The 24,966-nt window shown below is 45.0% G+C and overlaps 1 long non-coding RNA gene across 1 annotated transcript; it reads right to left on the bottom strand.

Annotated features, from left to right (window-relative positions):
• Positions 1-777: 777 nt before the first annotated feature.
• LOC122942556 lies at positions 778-24,683 on the bottom strand. Its single transcript, XR_006390592.1, has 3 exons — positions 24,571-24,683; positions 17,402-17,487; positions 778-1,524 (listed from the first exon to the last, which is right to left on the bottom strand). It is a non-coding gene; the product is annotated as an uncharacterized LOC122942556 (long non-coding RNA).
• Between the last annotated feature and the right edge of the window lie 283 nt (positions 24,684-24,966).

Below are 24,966 nucleotides of genomic sequence, written 5' to 3'. Positions count from 1 at the left end.
ACATGTTATGTATAGTGTTGAGCATGAATATTCGAATCGTGAATTTTAGTGCTATATATTCGTATTCTTGAATATTCTAGATTTTTTTAAAATCTGAACCCATGATCCCTCCCTGCTTCTTGCTTGTGGGCCAATGAGAAGGCTGCATTGTCTTTGTCTGAGCAACCAATAGGAAAGTTGCCTCCCCCTTACTATATAAGAACCTCCCCAGCAGCTATTTTCTGCAGTTTTTTGCAGTTCTGAGAGAGAGAGAGCGGTGACATTGCTGTGCTCTGTGCTTTGCTGTGTAATTACATTAGATAGTTAGTTAGCTTTTATATATATATATACATATATATATATATATATATATATATATTACAGATAGTTAGTAGGAGATAGTCAGTGTAGGTTATAGCCTGATATAGTGTAGCTGATAGGTTCCAGTGCAGGGTGTTAGGCAGTGTGATAGGTTCTGCTGTCCATACATACAGGCTACAGACATAGTGCTGTGATGTCACAACAATACTTAGTGCACCAATCAGTAATACGTAGTCAGACCTGCTAAAATGTGAAGTTGCACGTATTGCGCCAAAATATGCGCATCATTAATTGCTGATTTGCGCAATCGGGAATCTATTGGAGCACTCTATCTGCATATAAAGCTATTGTAATGTTCTGCCGTGCCAACCATTTTCTCCAGTCTCAGGAAACTTCTAGCAGCTTGAAAAATGTAGCAAAAGTGACCCACGCCTGTATTGCGCGCGCAATATGTGCATATTACATTGCCGATTTTCGCAATCAAGAAAATAATGGCGAATTCGCGAATTTATGACAAATATTTGCGAAATATCGGGAATTTGAATATTGCCCCTGCTGCTCATCACTAGTTATAGAGCAGGAGGAGATGAGCAGACTGAGATATAGATTTGTTGAAATAGATTCCATAAAACTTGTATTTCATCCATCTAACTTCCTGTCCATTCTGGGCTTTGGCGCCCATGAGGCGGTCCTATCAATGACTTACAGCTATCTGTGTATGTACAGTCATAGAGGGAAGGCTGTCAATCACGGATAGGACCGCCTGCTTCACTTCAAAGCCCAGAATGCAGGAATTTAAACGGATAAAATATGATTTATACTGAATCTATTTAAAACATCTATATATCAATCTGCCCAGCTCCTCCTGCTCTATAACATGCTGCCTGTAGCTTCAATTGCATTTTCATGGCGACAGGTTCCCTTTAATATTGTTGATCCTACTGACATTTATTTTATAGCATCTTTCAGGTCTCAAACATATCCCTCTGTGGTCATGTTCTATGAAGATAGTTTTGGACAACCACATAAACACAAATTATGAGATTGTTTTCCTCCTTTTCTCCAGGTTCATCAGTAGGCTAGTTAGCTCTGTCATGCAGGATTAAGAAATGGGTCAAGCAGGTGTTGGGTTCATCTTTAGCTTCTTGTTAATTCTTGGAGGGACTTTACAAGGGTGTCTTGGGCTCTGATCCTCAGCCAGTTCACAACCTCTTGGATTAAGGCCTGTAGTTATAAACATTACAGTTACACTTAGATATTACAAGTAAAGGGCCTGTATTTGTTGGATATAAATAGTGAAATATATTTCATTTATGAAAAAATAAAAAAAATCCATAGTCGATGGTTAGACATACTGCTTTGTCCACTAATGAACACACTTGACTAGCGTTTCATAAAAGTCCAATGAAATTTCTATCCTATCGATATATATATGTTTTTGGGAAATATTATTGAAAATGCAATGATCAAAATACAGGGGTTACCAAATATTTTATAATGTGGGATGTAGGTGTATTGAGAGTCGACCAATTACTTTAGTTAATTCCCTGATAGTTGGCCTGCATTAAAGGGGTTATGCCACGATCTGAATTTATCCTGTGGATAGGGGATAACTAACTGCTTTTGGACCTCCACCGATCCCAAGAACAGGTGTCAATGGAGCAGCTGGTTGGGCATGTGCCCTGCCGCTCCATTCATTCTCCATGGGACCGCTAAAAATAGTCAAGCACTGTACTGGGCTATCTACAGCGCTCCCGTAGAGGAAGAATATAGTGGCAAGGCACATGCCCAACTTGCCACTCCATCAGATAAGGTGAACAGGACCGCCATTGTCGGGATCGGTGAACAGGTGATAAATGGTAATGGCTGGAATATTCCTTTAATGGAAAGATTTACACAATTTTTTAAAGTACCCTAAATTTCCCTTGTGCTTCCAGGTCCAATCTTTGAACTCAACGTGCAGATTGAGGACCCATTGAAGTCAATGTGTCCGCACTGCCAGGCTGCATTCACACGGCCAGTGCCATGTTGCGTGCATGGGGCCTAATTTTAAATGTGTATACCAAGGTGCAATGACTCAGTATGCTGTACCTCAAATTGCCCAGCTCTAAACAACATAATGTTGCAAAAAATAAGAAAATACATGCTGGAATTTATATATTTACTACAATAAGGGGGTTCCCATGCTAGTGAACAATATCATGCACTAATGTATTCTGAAGATTTTGCGAGAATTTCAGTATTTTTAACCTCAAGGCTTGCATTTTCGAAATACCCCAGTAAAGGGTTCTGTGCTGATGAATACCTTGTCTGTTTTTTTGGAACATGTTAACAGTCCAGCGCAAGGTAAGATAAGAGTGTATACAGATCACACTGTTCTTTACCTATTTTTGCTTCTAGAACAGTTGGTTCCATATTACAAATAAACAAGTATTCAGGTCATTAGCCCCAAAAATACCACAATGTAATTTTTAATCTAGTTTTAGATTTCATTATGTAGCTACGCTACGCTGTTTAGTGGGGGAGGGGGGGGGGGGGTTAGTAGTTTTTTTTGCTTTCCCCCAAAAAATTGTTGGATAATTCTGTACAAACAGAACTTACATATAAAGGAGTCAGAAATGTAAAAGTAATATAATATATTACATGCTTTACCCAAGACAGGGCATAATTTGGACTGAATTGTATCTGGGTAATAGGACTGTGAGTTATAGAAGTCATGGATCATTCTCTGGTAAGGACAATGCTGTGTCTGACCTTGCTCAGTGGTTTGTTTCCAGAACGGCCACTCTCTTTAAGGACCCATTAACACGGGCATGTGATAGGGTTAATTATAGGGAACAAACATTCATAGGAATACCTGTTCCCAAAAATTGGTCGATGTAAAGGTAGCAGCGTCCAGCCACCAAATCTTCATTTGTCAGCCGATCCGATCATTTTTATTGTAAAAAAATATAAAATCATTGTTTGTCAGCAACACATCACCCCACTAAACATGGATGTGCTGCCGATAAACAATGAACCTGTTTGGGATGAATGATCATAGTAAAGATTGTTCATCCCCGTACAGCAACAATGATTGCAAGTACTGAGTGGACAACGACTCTTCCTATAAACGCTCAGCCAAACCACCAGTCAGTTGCAGACAACATGCACAGACTTTGAAGACAGACATGAAAAAGGAGACGTTATTTTAGATGGAAAAATACTTTTCTCCATCTAAAATAACGCATCTCAGACAGAAATGGCTAAGGCTACTTTCACACTAGAATTTCTATTTTCTGGCATTGAGATCTGTCATAGGGTCTCAATACCGGAAAAAATGCTTCAGTTTTTGCCATGTTAAAGATAATACAACCGGGTCCGTTCGTAACTGATGCAGATACTTGTATTACCAGAAACGGAAGCATTTTTGCTGAACCCTGCCGGGTCCAGCAATAACGCTAGTGTAAAAGTACCCTAAAACAAATGCAAAATTTGCATAACTGAGCATAAAGTATGCTTAAAATACAGATCCATTTTTTGTTTATTTTTCTGTTCTTCTGATGGAAGCTAAACGATGATGTGAACTTACCCTTACCTGACTTAACCCAACTTTTGATGTCATAGCAGCTTACCTGACTAATCCCAGTTGTGATGTCATACAGTAGGAGCTTAGCTGACTAAACTCAATGTCACTGGAGCTTACCTAACTGAGCTCAGCTTGTGATGTCACTAGAGCTTACCTGACTAAACCCAACTTATGTTATTATAGGAGCTTACCTGACTAAACCCAACTTGTGATGTCATAGGAGCTTACCTGACTAAACTCAATGTCACTGGAGCTTACCTGACTAAACCCAACTTGTGATGTCATGGGAGCTTACCTAACTAAACCCAACTTGTGATGTCACTGAAGCTTACCTGACTAAACCCAACTTGTGATGTCACTGGATCTTACCTGACTAAACCTAACTTGTGATGTCATGGGAGCTTACCTGACTAAACGTAACTTGTGATGTCATGGCAGCTTACCTGACTAAACCCAACTTGTGAGGTCACAGGAGCTTACCTGACTAAACGTAATGTAAATGGAGCTTACCTAACTGAACTCAGCTTATGATGTCACTGGAGCTTACCTGACTAAACCCAAATTGTCATGTCATAGGAGCTTACCTGACCAAACCCAACTTGTGATGTCATAGAAGCTTACCTGACTAAACCAAACTTGTCATGTCATAGAAGCTTACCTGACTAAACCCAACTTGTCATGTCATAGGAGCTTACCTGACCAAACCCAACTTGTGATGTCATAGAAGCATACCTGACTAAACCAAACTTGTCATGTCATAGGAGCTTACCTGACTAAACCCAACTTGTCATGTCATAGGAGCTTACCTGACTAAACCCAACTTGTGATTAGAGATGTCACGAACATACAATTTTTCGGTCACGAACATACAATTTTTCGTTCACGAACGACGAACGCAAATTTTTGCAAATGTTCGCGAACGGGCGAACCGGGCGAACCGCCATTGACTTCAATAGGCAGGCGAATTTTAAAACCCACAGGGACTCTTTCTAGCCACAGTAGTGATGTAAAAGTTGTTTTAAGGGGACTAACACCTGGACTGTGGCATGCCGGAGGGGGATCCATGGCAAAACTCCCATGGAAAATTACATAGTTGACGCAGAGTTGGATTTTAATCCATAAAGGGCATAAATCTCCTAACAATCCTAAATTTTTTTGAACAACGTGGTTTAAAACATCCAGTGTGTGTATACGATCAGGTATGTTGTTGTATCGATCAGGTAGTGTAAGGGTTACGCCCGCTTCACAGACATTGACAGACCAAACTCCCCTTTTGCACAAGGTTGGATACCAAGCTAGCCATGTCCCGTTGATGTCATTGAAGGTTTCTCCCTCTACCCAGCCACGTGCAACACCAAGGGTCCCCGAAAGGTGAATCGAATTGATTTTTCGAATGGGGAGATGGTTAAAAAACGCTGGCTCCCTCCCCTTTGTTTGAATCCACGGTCACTGGGTCTGCGCCGTGCAATTTACTGTCACACCCGATATGAGTGGTATTTTCTGTAGTACTATTCTCATCAGTTTAATCCCTGTTACGTCCCCTATCAGGACGTGTATTGAATGGATTTTAGACAACCGCAAACAGTTGTCAAAAGTTGACAAACTCCTTGCAGAAATGTGATTTATCTGTGTGCGTCCTTCTTGTTACTGCCAATTTGGGGCACTGCGCTTGCGCTGTGCAATGTACTCTGCCACACGGTATGAGTGGTGTGTTAACTAGTACTATTCTTATCAGTTTAATACCTGTTACGTTCCCTACCCGGGGATTTGTGTTGAATTGATTTTAGGAACCGGGAGATGGAAAAAGCAGCTTGGTCGGTCCTCTTACTCCCAAGTTGGGGCACTGCGCGTCCACAGAGCAATGTGCTGTGACATCCTATATGAGTGGTGCCTTAACTAGTACTATTCCTATCAGTTTAATCCCTGTTACGTCCCATATCAGGGAATGCCTTTTGTGAAAAAAAATTTAGGCCGGGTATCTTCGACTGCCTTCACAGTGACAGACCAAACTCTGATACACCAAACTGAATTTATTTTAGAACCCGGGAGATGGAAAAAGCAGCTTGGTCGGTCCTCTTACTCCCAAGTGGGGGCACTGCGCGTGCACGGAGCAATGTGCTGTGATACTCTATATGAGTGGTGTCTTAACTAGTACTATTCCTATCAGTTTAATCCCTGTTACGTCCCCTATCCGGGGACGTGTGTCGAATTCATTAACCATTGTCGAATTAACGAACCATTACGACATCCTGAAATAATTTAGTTCTGAGCTCTGTACTTGCTTTGTATTGGAATTGATGGGGATTTTTTAAATTGTCTGCATTATTTCTGATAAACTATTAAGAGACTTTACTATGATTTTTTTATTTTATGCATTAAAAACCCATACAACTTAAAAAAAAAAAAAAATTTATGTTTTTTCTATGAAAAGTTATCCAGCTGATCGCTTTTGGTCTGTTCATAATGAAGCAACGGCCTTATCATCTGGGGTGTGGCAACATTGCCAACACACTCATAGAGGTGATGTTCGCTTGAGATATAATAAGAAGAAAATGATAGCGGCACTCACCCGGATGTAGCAAATAATCTCTTTAATCCTGGAAGGACATGCACAAAGTAACAGCAGGCTGGGGCGGATACAGGCGTGTATGTGCTGAGTGATCAACAGGCGACGGCCGTTTCGCGCACCTTGCGCTTCCTCTGGCCTCTGACCTCATCACGCTACCTGTATGCTCCCTTATAACAGGTCTCCAGCTATCCAGATAATCTCCGAAGCTGGAGTTAATCAGTAATCAAACTCTGAATCAAAAGCTGAAACAATGTATACAAATACCGGACACAATATCATCCCTGACAAACATAAGCAACCTATACATAGGCTAATCTAGATACGTGTCTCCTTATAGATACACACTTAACTCATTGCGGTCATTTAACCCTAGCAGTCCCATCGCATTAGTGTGGATGATCCAATCTGCGTCCCTCTGCATTAGGAGGCGATCCCTGTCCCCACCAGCCGGTGAAGCAGGTACATGTTCCAAGGCCACAAACTGTAGGCATTCTACATTGCCCCCATGCATGTTCACTACGTGTTCTGGGGCATCCTTTTCCCGATCTCACAGAATTAATGTGTTCCCTAAATCTTTCACACATAGGGCGAATAGTCTTCCCTATGTAAAAGGACCCACATGAGCATAGCACCAGATAAACTACATACTTAGTCTTACACGTAGTGAACTGCATGAGACCATGTTTATGCCAGCAAAAAAGACAAACCTGCCTTCTATTATGTGTTTGCAAAAAGAGCAATTGCCACATCTGTGACTACCTGTTGGGGTGTTCTCAGTTAACCAATTTTTAGTTCTAGTTTCCCTCAATCTACTCCTAACTAGTTTATCCCTGATCGTGTGGCATCTTTTAAAGGTGACAAGCGGTTTATTATTTACTACGTCATTGTGCTACGCAAGCCCCTTCACCACAACGAGGTACTGATCACGAAGGGGAATTTACACATGTCTGTGCCTGTTTTTTGTTTTGTTTTACAGCCACAGTGCAGCACCAGAGGCCTGAAAAATTAGGTATTGTTGCAGCCGCTGCTGTAGTAGCGGCCGGAAAAATTGATGTTTTCCAGGCAGAAAGGTGACTAAAACATTGTGGCTTGAACCCTAGTTGGTGGCGGAGAATTCACGAAAGTCATCCGGTATGCAGACATTAAATACAGCAGCGTGGGGACCATTTTGAGGCCAAGGCATGTCATCAGGCCTTTTGTTAGTCAAACGTATCCCCCACTGTTAGTCCCTTCGGGAACCATGCCTCATTCATCTTAATGAAGGTGAGGTAATCAACACTTTTTTGACTGAGGCGACTTCTCTTGTCAGTGACAATGCCTCCTGGTGCACTAAAGGTCCTTTATGACAGGACACTTGAAGCGGGGCAGGCCAGAAGTTCTATCGCAAACTGGGATAGCTCAGGCCACAGGTCAAGCCTGCACACCCTGTAGTCAAGGGGTTCATCACTCCTCAGAGTGTCGATATCTGCAGTTAAGGCAAGGTAGTCTGCTACCTGTTGGTCGAGTCATTTTCTAAGGCTGGATCCCGAAGGGCTGTGGCGATGTGTAGGACTGAAAAAGCTCTGCATGTCCTCCATCAACAACACAGCTGTAAAGCGTCCTGTCCTTGCCGCCGTGGTCGTGGTAGGAGAAGGATTACTTTCACCTCTTCCCCAGTTAGATTCCCGTTGTGCTGTGACATCCCCCTTATAAGCTGTGTAAAGCATATTTTTTAGTTTGGTTTTGAACTGCTGCATCCTTTCTGACTTTCGGTAATTTTGCAACATTTCCGCCACTTTCTGCTTCTACCGGGGTCTAGTAGCGTGGCCACCCAGTACAGGTCGTTCTCCTTCATCCTTTTTATATGAGGGTCCCTCAACAGACATGACAGCATCAAAGACCCCATTTGCATGCCGAGCTACTCATTTCCTGTTCCTCGTCCTCACTGATGTCATTGACGGTCTGTTCTTCCCCCCAGCCACGTTCAACACTAAGGGTCCCAGATAGGTGACAACAACGAGCACCCTGGGATGCCTGCTGTGGTTGATCCTCCTCCTCCTCAAAGCCACATTCCTCCTCTGACTCCTCTTCCTCATACTCCTCTTGCAGCGTTGCCACAGGTCCGGCAAGCGATGATGACAAGGCTGTTTCTGGTGGTGATGGTGACCACAACTCTTCCTCTTCACGCTCATCTACAGCCTGATCCAGCACTCTTCACAGGGCACGCTCCAGGAAGAAAACAAATGGGATGATGATGGTGCCTTCGGTGCGACTGACTAGGTTTGTCACCCCCTCAAAAGGACGCATGAGCCTACAGGCATTGCGCATGAGCGTCCAGTAACGTGGCAAAAAAATTCCCAGCTCCGCAGAGGCTGTCCTAGCACCCCGGTCATACAAATACTCGTTGAGGGCTTTTTCTTGTTGGAGCAGGCGGTCGAACATTAGGAGTGTTGAATTCCAAAGTGTCGGGCTGTCGCAAATCAAGCGCCTCACTGGCATGTTGTTTCGGTGCTGAATGTCTGAAAAGTGCTCCATGGCCGTGTAGGAACGCCTGAAATGGCCACACACCTTCCTGGCCTGCTTGAGGACGTCCTGTAAGCCTGAGTACTTAGACACAAAGCGTTGTATGATGAGATTCAACACATGTGCCATGCACGGCACATGTGACAACTTGCCCAAATTCAATGCCGCCAACAAATTGCTTCCATTGTCACACACCACTTTGCCGATCTCCAGTTGGTGCGGGGTCAGCCACTGATCCACCTGTGCATTCAGGGCAGACAGGTGCTGGTCCGGTGTGGCTCTCTGCTTTCAGGCAAGTCAACCCTAAGACAGGGTGACACTGTCGTATCCGGGATGTGGAATAGCCCCTGGGGAGCTGGGGGGATTCATTTGATGTGCAGACAGACGCCGCAGCAGGAGAGGACTCAGCCGAGGAGGTTATCGAAGAGGATAGAGTAGGAGGAGTAGACGAGGTGGCAGTAGGCCTGCCTGCAAGTACTGGCGGTGTCACCAACTCCGCTGCAGAGCCACGCATTCCATGCTTGTCAGCCGTCAGCAGGTTGACCCAATGCGCAGTGTACGTGATATACCTGCCCTGACCGTGCTTTGCAGACCAGGTATCAGTGGTCAGATGGACCCTTGCCCCAACACTGTATGCCAGAGATGCCATGACTTCCTTTTCAATAACAGAGTAGAGGTTTGGAATTGCCTTTTTTGAAAAAAAAAATTGTCCGAGTACCTTCCACTGTGGTGTCCCAATAGCGACAATTTTTTTAAAGGCCTCAGACTCCACAAGCTGGTATGGTAAAAGCTGGCGGGCTAAGAGTTCCGTCAAGCCAGCTGTCAGATGCTGGGCAAGGGGGTGACTCTGTGACATTGGCTTCTTACGCTCAAACATTTCCTTGACAGACACCTGACTGTGGGTAGATGAGATGGAACTGCTGAAGGTGAGAGGCGGAGTGGCGGGTGGTTGAGAGGGGGCAAGGAGGACAGCAGTGGTTGACGTGGCTGAAGATGCTGGACCAGGAGGAGGATGGTGGCTTTGAGTTTGTGTGCTGCTTGTACTCATGTGTTGATCCCATTGGCGTTTGTGATGTGAGATCATGTGCCTTCGCAAAGCAGTTGTACCGAGGTGGGTGTTGGACTTCCCACGACTCAGTTTATTTTGGCACTGGTTGCAAATGGCATTGCTGTTATCAGAGGCAGACACACAAAAAGAATACCACACTGCTGAGCTTTGCAATGACGGCATTCTGGTGGTGGCAACAGCATGCGTTGATTGGCGTGCTGTCTGGCTGACCTCGGGTGCCGATACATGCTGTCTGACTGTGCAACTGGCTCCTTGCGACGACCTCCCCCTGCTTCCAACTCGTCTCCTCCTTCTCTCTGTCTCCCCTTCTGAACTTTCCCCCTGTTCTTCTTCTCTTCGAGCAGGCACCCACATGGCATTCACGGACACATCGTCATCATCAACCACTTCACTTATATCTGACACCTCAGCAAAGGAAGCAGCAGCGGGTACAACATCATCATCATCATCACACTGTATGTCCATTTGTGTAATCCTGCCTGACTGAGACATATCCTTGTTATCTACATCCTCTGGCAATAATGGTTGCGCATCACTAATTTCATCCAAATGATGTGTAAATAACTCCTCTGACGGATCAAGTGAAGTGGCTGTGGTGGTAGTGGTGGTGGTGGCGGCGGGCGGGAGAGTGGTAACTTGAGAGCAGGTGACCGAAGCTGAGCTGGAGGAGGATGGTGCGTCAAGGTTCTTAGCGGAAGCTGTTGAAGATTGGGTGTCCTGTGTAAGCCAGTCAACTATGTTCTCAAAATTTTTCGGGTTCAGGGTACGTGGCCTCTGAACACTGAGCATTATTCCAGGGCCAGTGGAAATCACAGCACCACGACCACGACAGCCCCTGCGGGGTGGCCTGCCTCTGCCTGTCATTTTTCTTTTTTGATAAGTGGTACTATGCGTGCAAGGTACTGTGCCACCCTATATAAGTGGTGGGTAGTGGGCACAGTACAGTCTGTGTGGGCCTGACACACACTGGCTTGCAACTGTGATTATATCACAGAGAAAAAATAAATTGACCTTTTTTTTTATCTGCAAGGTATTGTGACACCCTGTAACGGTATGAGTAGTGGCCTGGCCAGTGGGCACAGTACAGTCTGTGTGGGGCTGACACACACTGGCTTGCAACTGCGATTATATCACAGAGAAAAAATAAATTGTCTTTTTTTTATCTGCAAGGTATTGTGACACCCTGTATGAAAGGTGCACACACTGTACAGTCTGTGAGCCTTGCAGCCTCTCACTGTCTGGCAACTGCGATTATATAAAAATATATATAAATTGACTTTTTTTTATCTGCAAGGTACTGTGACACCCTATATGAGTGGTGTGCACACAGTACAGTCTGAGGGCCTGCAGCCTCTCACACACGGGCAGGCAACTGAAATATATATATATATATAAAAAAAAGCTGACTGATGTACCATCCCTAAAAAGGGCTTTTTGGGGTACTGTCAGGACGCTGTCCTTACAGCAAATGAGTCTGTGGACACAGAACACTGCCCTAGCTAACGCTTTTCCCTATTAGATCAGCAGCAGCAGCACTGTTCTTCCTCTCACTAAGAATGCAGCTTCCGAATGAATCTAAAATGGATGCTGTCCTGGAGGCGGGAGGGTCTGGGAGGGCGGGTCTGCTGCTGATTGGCTGGAATGTGTCTGCTGACTGTGAGGTACAGGGTCAAATTTTGCTCAATGATGATGTATAGGGGGCGGACCGAACATTGCATATGTTCGCCAGCCGCGGCGAACGCGAACAGGCCATGTTCGCAGTGAACTGTTCACCGGCGAATAGTTCGGGACATCACTACTTGTGATGTCAAAGGAGCTTACCTGACTAAACCCAACTTGTGACGTAATAGGAGGTTATCTGGCAGAAACTCTCTTTTGGTATCACATCTACTCAACTGTGAAAAAAAACAAAATTGCGAAGGCACAGCACCATACCTGATTGAAAACCCACTTTTGATGTCACAGAAACTTACCTGACAAAAGCACAAATATGATGTCACAGCAGTTAACCTGTCTGAAGCCTACGTGTGATATCACAGTAGCTAGCCTAACTTAAACCCAGATGTGACAATATAGTAACTTACCTGATAGAAAAACTGGTGTATCACAGTACCCAGAAGCTGACACCAAAGAGAACACCTGTGCAAAACCAATATATGGACACTTTTCAACCCCTTCTCCCCCGGAGGTTTTTTTATCGCTCCCTGCCTTTCCAGAGCCATAACTTTTTTATTTTTCCATTCACATAGCCATATGATGGCTTACTTTTTTGCGGGACAAGTTGTACTTTCCAACACCACCATTTAATATTGCATAGAATGTAGTGGGAAACTAATTTCAAAGGTGGTGGAATTGGAAAATTTAATTCAATTTAAGTCAATTTTTGACTTATGATCTTCGTTCTCCAGGTCAGTACAAATCCAGCAATATCACATAAGTATACGTTTTCTTGCATTTTGATGCTAAAAAAAAACAGAATTTTTATTATTTTTTTTATTTATTTTTTGCTCTCTTGCTTTTGTTACGTGTGTGGAGCTGTATGAGGGCTCATTTTTTGTGGGGTGCTCTGTACTTTTCATTGATACTTTTTGATCAGTTTGTATTCCATATTTTTTGCTTTATAAGATAACTGAGGGAAAAATTCAGTGCGTCTTATAAGCGAATGGTGACCATGTTTTGGTGCGCTGTGGCAGCTCAGGAGCTCTCACTAACGGCTCCTGTGCTGCCATGAAACTGTAGGAGGGTGGGTGCACTGGACTTAGTGCAGGCGGGTGGACTGGACTTAGTGCAGGCAGTGGACATGTACTGGGCGGGCGGTGCGGGTAGGATTGAGTTAGCACAGGCTGGCAGCACTTAACCTTCAGTGAAGCCTCCAGCCCGCTCATACATTGCGGCACTAAGCAGCACCTTGGGCAGGCTGGCTGCTTCACTGAATGCTAAGTGATGCCGGCAGCCTGCGCTTCCATTTCATTCATTCATGCGCTACACTACACTATTATTGGGTGGGCTGGCGGCTTCTCTGTATGCGCTGTAGTGCCGCCAGCCCTTTCACTCACCGCAGTAGGATCCCCTTCTCTGTGTTTCCTTCTGTGCTGATTGGTGGGGAGGGCGTCCTGTTCCCCCTACCTCCACCAATCAGTTCCGTACATTTTCTTCACAATCAGCTCCCTATATTTCTTGTGCCATATGACTTCCCCCCTGTTCTGGTACCGTAGATTGCTGCCTAAATCCCATGGTGAGGACAGCTCAGGGGCAATATACGGTACCCTAATGAAAAATGTGTGCCAAATATGACTATAACTACCCTCATCCATAGGAATCCACCCATGTACTGCAGTATATGGGTGGATTCCTATGCATGAGGGGGGTTATAATCGCATAACAGTGTCATCCACAGATCCCCCATAACAGTGTCATCCACAGATTCCCCCATAATAGTGTCATCCACATATTCCCCTATAACAGCATTATCCATAGATTACCAATAATAGTGTCATCCACAGATCCCCCATAACATTGTCATCCACAGATCCCTCATTACAGTGTCATCCACAGATCCCCCATAATAGTGTCATCCTCAGATCACCCATAACAGTGCGTCATCCACAGAACACTATTAGTTCGAAACCCACCAAAAGCACACCTTTTGGTTCAAATTTTTTTTTTCTTATTTTCCTACTCAAAAACCTAGGTGTGTCTTATCATCAGGTGCATCTTATAAGGCAAAAAAAAATGGTAATATTTTTGTGGAAGGAGAAGCGACCCCAAAAATTGCAAATCGTCCATTTTAACCCTTTTTTTCATTTTGCGTTTTTTCCGTATGGGATTAATACTTTTATATTTTGACAGTACGGGCATTTTCACACAAGGCAATACCCATAATGTGTATTGTTTTAATTTTTTTTTACAATTATTCTTATTTTGGGGAAAGGGGGGGTGATTTGAATTTTTATATTTAAAAAAAAAAAAAATTAGTAAAAACTTTTTTATTCTTTTTTTTTTATAGTTCCCATAAGGAACTAAAACAAGCAATTATTAGATTGCTATTGTTATAGAATCCAATGCATTAGCATTGTAGTCTATAATGATTTTACTAGTTCCCTATGGAGCCCTGTTTCAAGCAAGGGCTCCGTAGGAAACACTGTGCAGCAGTCTCCTCTCCTTCACTATGACAGGGGCTGCCGCACACAAGTTCTGGCTCCTCAGATTCCGTGGTCAGGTTTGAGGGGTTAAATGTCCGCGATCGGCATTACCACCGGTCAAGGACATTAGCAGTGGGTGCATCTTTAAAGACGCATCTTTAAAGACGCAACATGTGCTGCAATAGTTTGTCACGTGTCTGGAAAGGGTTAAGGTATCAGTGCCCCCCTCCTTCACCTGCAGGGGCCTTGTACACATGCACAGGCTGCGTATATGGTATGTCCATCTGTGACAGGGCTTCCCATCTGTCATGTTCCATTTATAATACTGGTGTCTTCGTAGGTGTTAAAGGGGCATTTGGGCCCTACATGTGTATTAGTGACTGTTTGTATAACACACTATTAGGGGTTCATGTGCAGTTAGCCCATGAGAAGCCAGTGCAGTACATAACTATATGCACAGTAATCGCAGACAGCCACAGGTCTGAGGTACTGCACATGTATTACAGACAGGGTTGCCATATTTCCCAATAAAAATACAGGTCAAGTTAAGCCACACCCGAAGGGAGTGTGGTTGTGGAATCGTGGCTTAACACAGGGTGTTAAGTTGCTGTCATACTGTGGGTCCCAATAATATTAATGCTTCCATTATTGCCCGATTAGTTCCGCCCAGAATTAATAATGCCACCATTAGTGCCCCCTAACATGAATAATGCCCCAGTTAGAGCTCCCCAGAATTAATACTGCCCCCATTAGTGTGCCCCAGAATTAATGCCCCCCATTAGTGTCTCCCGGTAAGAGTAATGGCCCCATTAGTGCACCCCAGAATGAATAATGCCCCCATTAGTGCCTCCCAGTAAGAATAATGCCCCCATTAATGCTCCCAGTAAGAATAATGCCCCCATTAGTGCTCTCAGTAAGAATATTGCCCCCATTAGTGCCCATTTTCTCACGCTGCGGTAAACGCTCACTGCTGATTGGAAGCTCAGGACAGGACCTGCGCTCTAGTGTGATGATGTCTTGCGAGCGCGAGCAAATGGAGGATGTGACATTTTTATTTTTTATTAACATAAGTGGGGTGGGGGGTAAAGGCTGTACTAATGAGTGCTCTACAGCGGAAGCGCTCATTAGTAACAGGCCTTGTAGAAAAATACCGGCAATTAATATTGGCAGTAGAAAAAAAATATCTGCACCGGCAGGGCCACTAAAATACCGGCCTTGTCGGTGAGACACCGGCCGGGTGGCAACCCTAATTACAGATCCCCAATATAACCTTGTGCATGAGGCCTCATGCCAATCCCCATTTCCACTAAATGAATGACTGACTCCTGACTACTTCACATCATGATCAGTCTCCTCTGTAATGTGCTGTTCCTGTCATCACAGATGACTAAGCTCATTGACATGTAATTATTACTCCTCTCGGTCAAAAGTTTATGTGGAACTGGCACACTTCAAGGGTAAACTCCTGGGCGAAGTGACCTAATCATTGAAGAATTCTGCTATTCAGTGGCACATGTCGTACGAATTATGCAGAGTTATGTTATGTGGATGAGACTAGCAATCCTTTTTTGATTTTCAAAGCAATAAAAAAATAATTTGATTCATGTTAGGAGTTAACATTTTTCAGTATCCCTTAAAGGGGTTGTCCCATCTTGGACATTGGTGGCATATCATGAGGATATGCCACCAATGTTTAAATAGGTGTGGGTCCCTGAGGTGGAGCCCGCACCTACAAAGTGATGGAGGGTATATCACTCATGCGCATCCGCCATCCATTCATTTCTATGTGAGTGCCGAAAATAGCCAAACGGCGCTGTCAGCTATTTTTGGAAGTCCCATTGAAATTAATGGAAAACGCAACACGCAAGCGCAGCCATCGCTCCATTAACTTCTATAGGACTTACGGAAATAGCGGTTGACTATCTTCGGCAGTCCAATAGAAATTAATTGAGGGCAGCCACACATGCGCGGTGCACCCAGTGTCGGACTGGGCTGCCTAGGGCCCACCAGTAAAATTTATTTTGGGGGCCCACCAGTAAAATTTATTTTGGGGGCCCACCGTATGGATACATTCAAATATTTCCTGCTCACACAGCAGCAAGACGCTACAAGATAATTGAATATGGGGGTCTCTAACACAACTGTGAGAAGGTAGGTCCTGGGGAGAAGAGGACACTGGTATCTTTCCTCTATACCTAGAAGTCTTCTCAGCTCTGATCGTGTCTATAATAATTTTATTATATAAACACAGACTGGCTGAGGTGCTGTACATTGAATATATGTATGTAGAGCAGTTAAGTTTACTGTGTTATGTGCAACTTGTGCAGGGGGTGGGAGACTAGGTGCCCACCTTGCTCAGGAGCTCACCGGGGGAATTCACTTTTACGCCTGTGGGCCAGTCCAAGCATGGGTGCACCCTCCATCATTTTGCGGGCTCTGTTTTAAGGATAGATGTGGGTGCCAGAGGTGGCACCCGCCCCTATCAGACATTGATGGAATATCCTAGCGATATTTCCACAATGTTCAAGATGGGACAACCCCTTTTACATACAGTACTTACATTACCCTGATGGTTAACTTTAAAAACGGAAGCTTTTACCATTGTGGGGGAGATTTATGAAACCTGGTGTAAAGTAGAACTGGCTTAGTTACCCATAGCAACCAATCAGATTTCACCTTTCATTTTCCAAATAAGCTCTGAAATATGAGAGGTGGAATCTGATTGGTTGTAATGGGCCACTAAGCCAGTTTTTCTTTACACCAGTTTTGATAAATCTCCTCAGGTAGCATACACAGCACCAGGCACCTTTTTAGCTCTATTATAGCTTTATTATGACACAGCTACAATAAGAGACTGAAATGTATCTTCATTACCTACATGAAGACTAACCTAATGAGAAAACAATCTCCTCTCTCTTCAGACTTTGCCGCTGTGTCCTCACCCCTACACCTGCATGCTCAGCTATGCTAAGTGTGCATACATTCTGAATGAGGAGTGGAGAGAAAGCTTTCACCAGACACAAACAAATGGGGCATGTTGAAATTCAACATCCCGATCCTTCTCTCACCAGGGAAGAGTCCCATGTTCCCATAAACATTAGATAGTAAACTGGTCCCATGGAAATTGGCCGGTTGACCTGATATGCGTCTAATGTGTATGGCTACATAAAGGGGCTTTCCAGGTTGCATCAACGTTCTTTAAAATAATCATTTATGAAGGTACGTGTAATTTTGTAATGTATTTATTTTACCTTTATTGGCCTTATCTTCCATTCTGGGCTGTGGTCACATGACCATGTCCATGCAGCCAGGGGCAGACTGGGAACTTAAAGTGGCCCTAGAAAAAAAACCGAAAAGTGGCCTCATGTGGTAGGCAAATCCAAACTGACAGAAAGAGGGCAACACAAGTAGGCAGGGCCAACACAAGCCATAAGTAGACAGGGACAAAAGAAGTAGACAGGGCCAACAATACCACAGTGCAGCCCAAAATGCCACTCCAGAAAAACGAAATACCACATTGCAGTATAAAATACTGGTGTTTCACTATTCTGAGGACAGTGATACAATTGAATTCAGGAGAACACATGGCTGCTGGCCAGGTACATAACTACCTGATGCTACTAGCATTAATTAATGCTGATAGCATGAGATGTTTATCTACCTGACCAGCGGCCATGAGGAGGGTTCAGGCAGCCCCTCCTGGGCATCTGCCTAACAGGAAATTTCCCTGTAGGGTATATGACCAGTCCGCCTCTGCATGCAGATCTTATTTCTTGCGATGTTATGTCCATGGGTGGGGTAATGTAAAAAGTGGGGTGGGAGGAGTTATAAACTAGCTGGGTGTGGTTAGGGGCGGTGCTGGATCTGTGGCAGAGGAAGGAGAAGTGCATCATGGGTTTGGTTGGCTACAGGAACAGGAAGTGCTCCCTACAGGATGGAATGTGCTCCCCACAATGATTGGTTTACATGGCAAAAAGGGGTCGGGAGAGTCCAAAATAGGAAAGAATGCATGGGGATAATGTACATACAGTAAGCAACTACATGAGCATATGTGTTAAAAACCATAATAATACTGGAAATCACCTTTAAGCACAGGCCTATCAGGGAGTTAGTTAATGTACAGGTCCTTCTAAAAAAATTAGCATATTGTGATAAAGTTCATTATTTTCTGTAATGTACTGATAAACATTAGACTTTCATATATTTTAGATTCATTACACACAACTGAAGTAGTTCAAGCCTTTTATTGTTTTAATATTGATGATTTTGGCATACAGCTCATGAAAACTCAAAATTCCGATCTAAAAAAATTTGCATATCGTGAAAAGGTTCTCTAAACGAGCTATTAACCTAATCATCTGAATCAACTAATTAACTCTAAACACCTGCAAAAGATTCCTGAGGCTTTTAAAAACTCCCAGCCTGGTTCATTACTCAAAACCGCAATCATGGGTAAAACTGCCGACCTGACTGCGGTCCAGAAGGCCATCATTGACACCCTCAAGCAAAAGGGTAAGACACAGAAAGAAATTTCTGAACGAACAGGCTGTTCCCAGAGTGCTGTATCAAGGCACCTCAGTGGGAAGTCTGTGGGAAGGAAAAAGTGTGGCAGAAAACGCTGCACAACGAGAAGAGGTGACCGGACCCTGAGGAAGACTGTGGAGAAGGACCGATTCCAGACCTTGGGGGACCTGCGGAAGCAGTGGACTGAGTCTGGAGTAGAAACATCCAGAGCCACCGTGTACAGGCGTGTGCAGGAAATGGGCTACAGGTGCCGCATTCCCCAGGTCAAGCCACTTTTGAACCAGAAACAGCGGCAGAAGCGCCTGACCTGGGCTACAGAGAAGCAGCACTGGACTGTTGCATGTCATTCGGAAATCAAGATGCCAGAGTCTGGAGGAAGACTGGGGAGAGGGAAATGCCAAAATGCCTGAAGTCCAGTGTCAAGTACCCACAGTCAGTGATGGTCTGGGGTGCCATGTCAGCTGCTGGTGTTGGTCCACTGTGTTTTATCAAGGGCAGGGTCAATGCAGCTAGCTATCAGGAGATTTTGGAGCACTTCATGCTTCCGTCTGCTGAAAAGCTTTATGGAGATGAAGATTTCATTTTTCAGCACGACCTGGCACTTGCTCACAGTGCCAAAACCACTGGTAAATGGTTTACTGACCATGGTATTACTGTGCTCAATTGGCCTGCCAACTCTCCTGACCTGAACCCCATAGAGAATCTGTGGGATATTGGGAAGAGAAAGTTGAGAGACACAAGACCCAACACTCTGGATGAGCTTAAGGCCGCCATCGAAGCATCCTGGGCCTCCATAACACCTCAGCAGTGCCACAGGCTGATTGCCTCCATGCCACGCCGCATTGAAGCAGTCATTTCTGCAAAAGGATTCCCGACCAAGTATTGAGTGCATAACTGAACATAATTATTTGAAGGTTGACTTTTTTTGTATTAAAAACACTTTTCTTTTATTGGTCGGATAAAATATGCTAATTTTTTTTAGATGGAATTTTGGGTTTTCATGAGCTGTATGCCAAAATCATCAATATTAAAACAATAAAAGGCTTGAACTACTTCAGTTGTGTGTAATGAATCTAAAATATATGAAAGTCTAATGTTTATCAGTACATTACAGAAAATAATGAACTTTATCACAATATGCAATTTTTTTTAGAAGGACCTGTAGAACCTTCTTGGTCACGTAGATAAGCCGGACAGCTTTGGAGCATGGACACTTCAAACACTCATGAAAGATATTTCCATTGAGCTAAAGACTTTCTACGTGTCCTTGACAGTATATTTTATGGTGGTGCCTCTATCTAAAGATTTTGATAGGAATATGAAAAATACATTTCTCTCCAGATCAGTGGTGTATCTTGGTTTTGTGCTGCCCTAGGCGAGACTAAATTCGGGCACCCCCCTAATATAAATTTGACCCACCCCTTCCTGTCAAGGCCAAACCCCTTTCTCTCTAAACCCCACCCCTTCCTATGTGCCATCCACGGATCCCCCTCCCCTAAATAGTGCCATCCACGGATCCCCCTCCCCTAAACAGTGCCATCCACGGATCCCCCTCCCCTAAACAGTGCCATCCACGGATCCCCCTCCCCTAAACAGTGCCATCCACGGATCCCCCTCCCCTAAACAGTGCCATCCACGGATCCCCCTCCCCTAAACAGTGCCATCCACGGATCCCCCTCCCCTAAACAGTGCCATCCACGGATCCCCCTCCCCTAAACAGTGCCATCCACGGATCCCCCTCCCCTAAACAGTGCCATCCACGGATCCCCCTCCCCTAAACAGTGCCATCCACGGATCCCCCTCCCCTAAACAGTGCCATCCACAGATTCCCCCCCCTCCCCTAAACGGTGCCATCCACAGACCCCCCCTCCCCTAAACGGTGCCATCCACAGACCCCCCCCCCCTCCCCTAAACGGTGCCATCCACAGACCCCCCCCCTCCCCTAAACGGTGCCATCCACAGATTCCCCCCCCCTCCCCTAAACGGTGCCATCCACAGATTCCCCCCCCCCTCCCCTAAACGGTGCCATCCACAGATTCCCCCCCCCCTCCCCTAAACGGTGCCATCCACAGATTCCCCCCCCCTCCCCTAAACGGTGCCATCCACAGATTCCCCCCCCCCTCCCCTAAACGGTGCCATCCACAGATTCCCCCCCCCCCTCCCCTAAACGGTGCCATCCACAGATTCCCCCCCCCCTCCCCTAAACGGTGCCATCCACAGATTCCCCCCCCTCCCCTAAACGGTGCCATCCACAGATTCCCCCCCCCTCCCCTAAACGGTGCCATCCACAGATTCCCCCCCCTCCCCTAAACGGTGCCATCCACAGATTCCCCCCCCTCCCCTAAACGGTGCCATCCACAGATTCCCCCCCCCCCTCCCTTAAACAGTGCCATCCACAGATTCCTCCTCCCCCTGACGCTCACAGGAAAACATTTAAAAACAAATCAGTAACCTAAACTTTATTCATTAGTGATGTCTTTACTGGATACCTTACTCTGTCTTTCAGCTTCGGTAACAGCAGGCAGTGCGGGCGGGCGGCGCTCACTCACTGACGTCACGCGCCTGCTCCTCCCACTAGGCGGCGCAGGCGCGTGACGTCAGTGAGTGAGCGCCGCCCGCCCGCACTGCCTGCTGTTACCGAAGCTGAAAGACAGAGTAAGGTATCCAGTAAAGACATCACTAATGAATAAAGTTTAGGTTACTGATTCGTTTTTAAATGTTTTCCTGTGAGCGGCGGGGCCCTGTATATTCTAACCCCCAGGCAAGCGTCCCTGTCACCATGGGAACGCCTGGGGGCTAGAATATACCATCGGATTTGTGTTTTCACGCTCTCACTGAGAGCGTGAAAACTCAGATCCGATGGTATATTATAACCCCCAGGCAAGCGTCCCCGTCACCATGGGAACGCCTGGGGGTTAGAATATACCATCGGATCTTCTGAATATACCGGAGGCGTCTGATGGGACAAGGGGCAAACAAGGCATTTTGCCGCCCCATTGGCAAGTGCCGCCCTAGGCAAATGCCTTGTTTGCCTCGCGATAGATACGCCCCTGCTCCAGATCCTGTAAACAATTTATTGGGTCAGTAAGAGTTAACAGCACTGTGGTTTAGAATGTCAAAGGGCTATACATGCAGAAGCATTGCTAGGAGACATAGACAGCAGGGGTATGTATAGCAGTAAAGGCTGGATTTATGGCATGCTGAGCAAGTTACAGATTAACCCATGGTGTTCTATCCTGTCATCTTTAAAGAAATGGCTTAAGGAAAAACTAGACTTATCTATGTGATTCATCTCCAGTAATTTGCTCATAGTTCACCCTTAACTTCACAGGATTCCAGGACAAACAACCTTATCAAATAAATGTCTGTTTCAGATATCGTTTACATATGCAGTGTCTGAGAATGTGGACATGTGAAAGACGGCATACCTCTATGGAAAAAGGTCTACCTGACGCACGTCGCATCAGCCATTATATGAATGAAAAGAGATCCTCTATCTCACGAGATAACTATTGGAAAGAGTGCACAATGCAACCACAGCATACCTCAATTACACTACTCACAAAAAGTTAGTGATATTTGGCTTTTTTATGGAAAACATAAAAAGTTCACGCTAAAGTGATATTATATCATAAGCATTTAGGTAGAAGCATGCGATGCTGATTTCCTCATCTCAAACAATTTATTGAAACAAAAGCCAACAGTGGTGGGCATACCCCTACAAAAAAGGACAATGTCTCAATAATTTGTCATGTGGCCTTGAGCATCAATTACAGCTTGACAACGACGTCTCTCATGCTGTTCACAAGTTGCCTTAATGTCTGCTGAGGCATGGCATCCAACTTTTCTTGAAGGACGGCCCTCGGGTCCTTGAGGTTCTGGGGTACAGAGTTACAAGCCTCTACATGGTGAATCAGTTGATCCCATAGGTTTTCAATGAGATTCAGGTCTGGAGAAAGTGTAGGCTACTCCATTTGAGTTCCCCAGTCTCCAGTAGCTGTTCCCTAATGATGCGGCCATGATGACCATGAAGATGAAATTATGCCTGTGTTGTTCATGCAGAGACACAATGACTGGATTAATGATGTTATCAACGTAGTATAGGCTTGTCACTGTACCATTCACAAAGTGTAGGGCAGTTCTGTATTGCCTAAACACACCTGCCCACACTGTATCACCACCACCACCAAAGGCTCGTCTGGTGACAACAGTGGCTAATGCATAGTGCTCTCCTTAACGTCTCCAACATCGTTGGCGGCCGTCATTTCTGCTTAGCGTAAATCGACTTTCATCAGTGAACAGCACTGAGGCCCACTGATCCCTCGTTCAGCGTATATGTTCCCTGGCCTATGCAAGACGATGACTCCTGTGTCTGGTGGTGTGATCAGGTACCCTTGTAGGTTGTCTAGCAAGCAGACCACACTGATGTAAATGGTTTCGAATGGTCTGACGTCACACTGGACGTGACTAAATGTGCCTCGAGTTGTGTGGCATTCATCATTATATGGTTCCGTAGGGCATTTTTCACAATGAAGCGGTCATCGTGTGAGATGTGGCCAAAGGATGTCCACTTCTATGCCTTTCTTCCAGTCTCTCTGTATGTCTGTTGCAACCTGCTGATGACACTCTGCGAACATCCTGCTTGAAACCTCGCAATGGCTAGGTACTGTTGTTCAATTGTTAGGTGTCTTCTTGGTCTCATGATGTCAAAATGTGAACAGCATTATGAGGAGGACTGTTTAATTACCAATTCTAATTGAACCAGGAAATTTATTGAGCCATTCATGGATTAAACACCTGTGGATTTTGCTGTTAAGCTCCATGTTAGAGAACAGCAAGTTGTGCAAAAAGTACTGAAACACTGAACATTTGGACTAAAAGATCACATTAAGTTCACCTGTAAAGGTTAGAGTGCATTTTAGGTTCATCCTGAAATTTCACCCAAAAGCCAAAACCCTAGGTTTTGTGAGTAGTGTATGTCATTACTTTCTCATCATAGAATTATCCAGGGGAGGTAATGTATACGTGGAGATACTTTTCTCAGTGTCATAGGGGTGGCAATCATCAGTCATTTTCAAAAATGTACAAAACAGATTTCTGGCATCGAAAATTCAACTGCATATGGTGACTTTTACATTTCTCAAAAAAAAAAAAAGGGTGGGCCCCCAAAATAATTTCCGGTGGTGGGCCCTAGGGACTTCAGTCCCATTCTGATCATCACCACAGGCAGGATTGTCATGACAAGAAACACCTCTATATAGATAACATATGATCCACCATTCAAAGCTATCACAGCTTACCTACTCCGTCCTGACCTCTGCACAGGTCACAGAGCATGCCTAGAAAAGTGGGGTCCCCTCCTGTCTATTGTGCTCCCATGTAGCTGCTCTCAAAAGACAGGAAGTCTTTAAGGGGTATTTTGGGTATATTGTTATCCCACAAACAAGGAACCCACAGCCACAGGTAATGCCTAGAAGGAACACAGGGTGACCCTCATTCTTTGAACCGACCCCAGGAAGCGATGGCCTGAGAACGTATAGAGAATGAAGAGATATTTTTCCCTTTTTCTGTATTTTACTTTGACTAAATATCCTTTGCTTTTGCCGGGGAAAGCAGATGTCTCCTGCCCAGCCTGTTGTCACTGCTCGTTACAGAATGCTAGATTTGCCAGTGGGTCATGAATGTGTACAAGCGTAAGAAATATGATGATCACATAAACTGTTAGCGATGCTTTCCTCCCGGGGCATGTCATAGAATTATTCATGCTCTACTTCGTTATTAGAACTTTACATCAGAAACAACCAATACTAGCTTCTTCATCTGATATTAAAGAGGTTATCCAATAGTTCAGATGCCCCCCACAATGCCCGGGCCCCTCCTAGAGACAATATTTAACCTGCTCCGTGCCATCCGTGTTCCTCCAGATCCCTTCACGGCCACAGCTGATCAAAACATCCGGCGACAGGAGGGGGGAAGCAGCCAAAATTAGGTCGTGACGGTGACCAGCCGCCTTAGGATCATGGGTGATGCAAGGGAGGCTGGTCACCGCTGTGGCCTGCTATTGGCTGCTCCCCCCCAGTCACCGGATTTTTGGATCTGTGCGATGGGGAGATGCAGTAGTGGCCAGGCAGGGATCCAGAAGAACAAGGATGCCATGGACCGGGTAGGTATGGTCTATAGGAGGGGCCCAGGCATTGTGGGCGGTATTTGTACTATTGGATGACTCCTTTAAGTGCAAACTCCAGTGAAATCCACAATTTCCATCTTAATACAGCAGAGAATCATTTGGCAT

The sequence above is a fragment of the Bufo gargarizans genome, chromosome 6, assembly GCF_014858855.1.
Source record: "Bufo gargarizans isolate SCDJY-AF-19 chromosome 6, ASM1485885v1, whole genome shotgun sequence".
Classification (NCBI taxonomy): Eukaryota; Metazoa; Chordata; class Amphibia; order Anura; family Bufonidae; genus Bufo; species Bufo gargarizans.
This window is presented reverse-complemented; position numbering and strand designations above follow the sequence as displayed.